Here is a 6224-nt window from a genome sequence, read left to right on the forward strand (position 1 = left end):
AAGGATTCGGAGAGAAGTGCACTCAGAAAGCCAGGGATGCCCACAGTGGAGACACATGACAGGCAGCACTTAGTCTCATTGCTGTTTCCCCTTACCATGCCACACAGAATTTCCCTAAACATCAAGAAAACCAAAACCAAAGGAGAGACATGACAGGCAGCACTTATTCTAGGGAGAGCCTTCTGGTTCCCAGAAAGAGATTCCTTCCAGTATCCTCAAGTGGGAAGAGAGGGGACTCCATGGAGTGGACATGACTGCTTTGGTCAGCCCATAACCCTTCCTCCGTCTTCTAAGAATACTGGGTTTCTCCTTTAGGAAACTACTCCTCCTCAATTAATATGGTTCATTGAGGGAGGGAGGAGGCTGTTAATCATAGCTCAGACTGGCCAATGAGGGTAATCCATCTCTCTAGCCAGAGGAATTGGTCTAGGGGTGAACACCTGACTGAGGCTGGGTCGGTGAGACTCTTCACAGAGAGGAAGTGCATGGTGGGTGAGGATCCCTCTCTCTGCTAGCACCAAAAACACTAAGAACCAACTAACTTCAGTCATCAGTGGCTGTCTACAGAAGGAATAAATTATCTACAGAATGGAGTCAATTTTTGAGAAAAAAACATCCCAAGACAAGGAAGGAGGGGCAAAGCCGTAGCAATTTTAAGCCCCTAAAGCCAGCTCAAGTCCTGAACTTCCCAGTCTAGTGAACCAATAAATGCCTTTTTGGCTCAAGCTAGTTTGAGGTGGGTTTCCATCACCTGTCACCTAAATTGTCCTGACAGCTGCAACGCACATACATGGGAACCCAGAATTCTGTGGCTCTTCACTCAGACCACTAACATGGCCCAGCTACTCTGCATTGATTGCCCATAGCTACTGTCCCAAACTGATTTCCTCACCCTCTACTATTTACTTCTCTATTCATGACTTCTACACTACTGTGGTTCATTCTCCCTGATAACTTCAGCCTCCCAAGAACTTGGCAGAAGTACGTCTCTTCTTATGGCTCCTCTGACCTCTGTTGACCTCATGGCCTTCCAGCTTCTGCTCCCACTGCTCACTACCTCATCCTTTAGAAGTTCCCAGCCACAAGTTCCTTAGAGGATCTGATGGGCCGGGCTCATCTTTTTGTGTTGGGCCACAGCACAGATCAGTACATAGCTACACTGCAAGCTCCTTGAGGGCACCTAAGTATATTTTGTCCAACTTTAGATGGCATTATAATTTTTATTATCAGTTTCGACATGTTCATTGCTAGTATACGGAAATACAATTGATTTTTGTATGTTGATCTCGTATCCTGCAACATTGCTGAACTCATTAGTTCTAAGAGTTTTTGACATAGATTCCCTGGGATTTCTGCGTAGACAATCATGCCATCTGCAGATAGGGACACTTTTATTTCACAAGGCCAAAATTGCTAGAACTGAAAAAAACAAATACAGAAATCCACAATTATAGTTGGAGACATCAACAACCCTCTGTCAGTAATTGATATATCACACAGGCAGAAAGTCAGTAGGGATGTAGATGACCTGGACAGCACTATCAATCGACTTAATGTAATTGACATTTATAGAATACTCCACGCAGCTCTTTCAGTACCTCGCGCAGCCATGGCTCATAGTTCCAAGAAGCATCTGACCCTTCTATGAGCCTTAAACTATCAAACTGAACATTTTGTCTTAAAAACAAAGGAGTTTTAAATTATGCAATTAATACATGGCTCCTTGTCCATCTACCAATCCCCACAACCTGAGAGAATGTTCCCCCCTCATCGTTTTCCTAAGTAACAGACTTAAGTATGCTCCAGTAGGAAGTAAAGAAGATCTGCGTGAAGCAGCTCATTAAGGCTGATGGTAAGGTCTGAACTGATATAACCTACCCTGCTGGTTTTATGGATGTCATCAGCATTGACAAGACCAATCTATGACACCAAGTGTTGCTTTGCTGTTCATCATATTATGCCCAAAGAGGCCACATGCAAATTGTGCAAAGGGAGAAAGATCTTTGTGGGCACAAAAGGAATCACTTCTCCAGTGACCAGTGATCCTCAAATTATCTGCTACCCTAATCCCCTCAGCAAGGTGAATGACACCGCTCAAATTGATTTGGATACTGTGTATGGTGGTGACCAGAGGTGCTAACCTGAAAAGAGTAGGTATGACCACCAACGGAGAGACATCCTGGCTGTTTTGATATGGTTCATATGAAAGATGCCAAAGGCAACAGCTTTGCCACCTAGATCTCCAACATTTTCATTACTGGCAAAGGCAACAAACCATGGATTCCTCTTCCCTGAGGAAAAGGTGTCTACCTCACTATTGCTGAAGAGACCAGAGACTGGCTGCCAGACAGAGGAGTAGGTAAAATGATCTATAGCAGGTAACATAATTTGAAAAGGTTTTTTAAACTTAAATCTAATACAGCATGAAAATATAATAAAATAATCCATTCAACAACCACAGAATACACAAGCTCACATGGAACATTCACCAATATAGACCACATTGTGGGTCATAAAATACACCTTACAATTTTAAAAGAGTAGAAATCATATAAAACATATTCATATATCACAATGGAATTAAATTAGAACCTAAAACAGAAAGATAGCTAGAAAATCGTCAAATTAATTAAACAACCTACTTATAAACAACACATGGGTCAAAGAAGAAGGCTCAAATAAATCTAAAAATATTGCTAACTAAATGATACAACTTATCAAAATCTGTGAGATGCAGCAAAAGCAATGCTTAGAGGGAAATTTATAGCATAAAATGCACATATTAAAAAAGAAGAAAGATCTAATATCAATAATCTAATCTTCCACTTTAGGAAACTACAAAAAGAAGAGCAATTTAAGCCTAAAGGAAGTATAATAAAAGAAATGATAAAAATTGGACCAGAAATCAATGAAACTGAAAACAGTGAAAACAGTAAAAACGGTATAGAAAATCAATGAAATCAAAAGCTGATTCTCTGAAAGATCAGTAAAAGTGATAAAACTCTATCCAGTCAAACCAAGAAAAAAAAAGAGAAGAAAAAAATTGCTAATATCAGAAATGAAAGAAGAGCCATCACTACTGATCCCATGGACTACAGGGTAATAAACGAATACTATGAACAATGTTATGCTCACAAATTTGATAACTTAGATGAAATGGATCAATTCCTTAAGATACAAACTACCAAACTTGCACAAGGAGAAACAGATAATATGAAGAGGTCTATATCTATTTTAAAATTGAATCAATGTTGTAAATCTTCCAAAACAGAAAACATGAGGCCCAGATGGTATAACTGGTGAATTGTACCAAACATTTAAGGAAGAAACTATGCCAATACTCTACAATCCCTTCCAGAAACTGGAAGCAGAGCAAACACTGCCTAACTCATTCTATGAGGCCAGCATTACACCAATACCAAAACCAGACAAAGGCGTTACAAGAAAGGAAAATTACAGATCAATATCGCTCATGAACAGTAATGCAAAAATCCTCAACAGAATATTAGCAAATCAAATCCAACAATGTATGAAAAAATTATACACCATAGCCAAGCAGGATTTATTCCAGCTATGCAAGGCTGATTCAATATTCAGAATCAACTAGTGTAATCCACCATATTAACAAGCTAAAGAACAGAAATCATACAATCATATAAATTAATGTAGAGGGCTTCCCTGGTGGCGCAGTGGTTGAGAGTCCGCCTGCCAATGCAGGGTACACGGGTTCGTGCCCCGGTCCGGGAGGATCCCGCATGCCGCGGAGCAGCTGGTCCCGTGAGCCATGGCCGCTGAGCCTGCGCATCCGGACCCTGTGCTCCGCGGCGGGAGAGGCCACAACAGTGAGAGGCCCGCATACCGCAAAAAAAAAAAAAAATTAACGTAGAAAAAGCATTTGACGAAATCCAATATCCATTCATGATTTAAAAAAAGAACTCGGCTAACTAGGACTAAAGGATCTGTTTCAGTTCTTCATTTTTTCCTTTAAGTATTTGGATCATATCTTGTCTTCTTTTATCACTAGTTATTTTTTACTAAGTGAAAAATATTGTTTATTAAGAAAATTTAAGATACCATGATATTGTGAAACTCTGGTTAATGATGTATTCCACTATAGTTTTGTTTCTGGCAGACAACTAGGCTAGGAGCAGATTAGCTTAATCCAGTTCGGGACTGAGATGATTTTAAACTGAAATTCTGTCCTTTTTAGGATTAATCTAGTCTCGGTTAGCCCTTACTCTTAGGATGTCGCCCTTCAGGATCCCAACTCAAGACCTGGGGGTTGAGAAGGTGTCACCAAGGCTCCTCTCTAGTGGGTCCTGAATCTGCACAACTTCTCACCCTCCAGGGAAAAATCATAGCCAAATGCCAGGCTCAGTTCTCTGCGCTTCCCTTCTTTTTCAGATCCTGGCCCTGTAAATTCTCCCTGCCTTTAGCTCTCTGATTATCTTAATACTTTTCTAGCTTTTCTAGTTGTTCTCAGCTGGAGAATTGAATTGAGACAACCGAGTCTGCTGTCTCTGAAGGCAAAATTTTATTTCTACATTTTAGAATATATTGACTTTTTATTTGTGGGCCAACATATGTTCAATTTTGTGAATGTGCAGTGGTACTTACAAGCTGCATTACATAGTACAGAACATGATATATATCAATAAGATACTGTGATTGTATTATTGTTCCCAACCATTTGCTGCCACCCATGTAAAAAGACTACACAATTCCTGCCCGGTGCCACATGACTTGCAGTGCCGTCCTGTGGATGGAGTATAACTCCTCATCTCAGTGACATCAGGCTTGGCCATGTGACTTACTTTGGCCGGGAGAATATGAATAGAAGTGATCTGAGCCACAAGGAGCAGAAGCTTTGAGCCAACACTGGCTACGCCATTGCTCTTTTCCCTCTGCCACAACGCTGATATATCCTGGAGAGGGGCTCTTCTTCCAGTTTGGATCTCAGAGTAAAGAAAACCGACGGATGAGAGCCAAAGGCGACACCAACCAACATGTGATGTGATCACGAAACAAACATTTGCTGTTGCAAACCTCTGAACCTTGGAAGTCGCTGTTATACCACAGCATAACCTAATAAAAGATGGTACATATAGAGAGACTTTGTCATATTCTTTAGGTCTTCTATATATTTGCTTATCTTTTGTCCACTTGCTCTCCTATGTGCTGAGAGAGATAGATTTCCTTACTACAAATGTGTTTCTGTTTCTCCTTGCACTTTCTGTACTTTTTTTCTGCATGAACTTTTTTAAAAATAAATTTATTTATTTAATTTATTTTGGCTGCATTGGGTCTTCGTTGCTGCGCGCGGGCTTTCTCTAGATGCAGCGAGCGGGGGCTACTCTTCGTTGTGGTGTGCAGGCTTCTCATTGCAGTGGCTTCTCTTGTTGTGGAGCACGGGCTCTAGGTGTGTAGGCTTCAGTAGTTGTGGCATGCGGGCTCAGTAGTTATGGCTCGCGGGCTCTAGAGCACAGCCTCAGTAGTTGTGGCACACGGGCTTAGTGGCTTCGTGGCATGTGAGATCTTCCCGGACCAGGGATCGAGTGCGTGTCCCCTGCATTGGTGTTAAGTGGATTCTTAACCACTGCACCACCAGGGAAGCCCTCTGCATGAACTTTGATACTCTATTATTTGGTTCATAGTTTTTCTGGACTATTAGATCATTGTGGATAATATCCCTTCTGTTGCTTCTTGATTCAACCTTCTCTGAGAACAAGATTGTGATCCCAGCTCTCTTTTACTTTTGTCTTCACCTTTGCCTGAGATAGAGTACTCTTAGGGACCAGGACTGAGTCATGCAGTGTAACTCCTAAGGCTGAAGGGCTTGGGGACCATTCATCACTCTGAACCAAGTAGAATAGATAGGGATACTATATAACAATCGTGATCCTCATAATAGTAGCAATGCCTATTGGATGCTTAGTATGCTTCAAGCACTCTTGCAAGCACTTAATATATTAAGTGAGTGTGTTGTATTATTTGAATAATGTATTATTTCTCATGGAAACGCTATGAGGGAGGTACTGTTACTAGCCTCACTTTAAAGATGGAGAAACTGAAGCACAGAGAGGTTAAGTAACTTGCCCAAGGCTATACATCTAACAGGTGGTAGATTGAAGAAGAGGTGCTGTTGGCCCAACAAACAAGCATGTATTCACTACGGTTAGTAAAACTGTGTTAGTGCAAATTCTACTGTAGCTGTGAGGAAGAGG

The 6224-nt window shown here is 41.1% G+C and overlaps 1 pseudogene; it reads left to right on the top strand.

Moving 5' to 3' along the window:
• The first annotated feature begins 1715 nt into the window (after window positions 1-1715).
• Window positions 1716-2363, top strand: LOC132418723 (small ribosomal subunit protein eS4, X isoform-like; annotated as a pseudogene).
• The last annotated feature ends 3861 nt before the right edge of the window (window positions 2364-6224 follow it).

This window comes from Delphinus delphis, chromosome X, assembly GCF_949987515.2.
Source record: "Delphinus delphis chromosome X, mDelDel1.2, whole genome shotgun sequence".
In the NCBI taxonomy this organism is placed as follows: domain Eukaryota; kingdom Metazoa; phylum Chordata; class Mammalia; order Artiodactyla; family Delphinidae; genus Delphinus; species Delphinus delphis.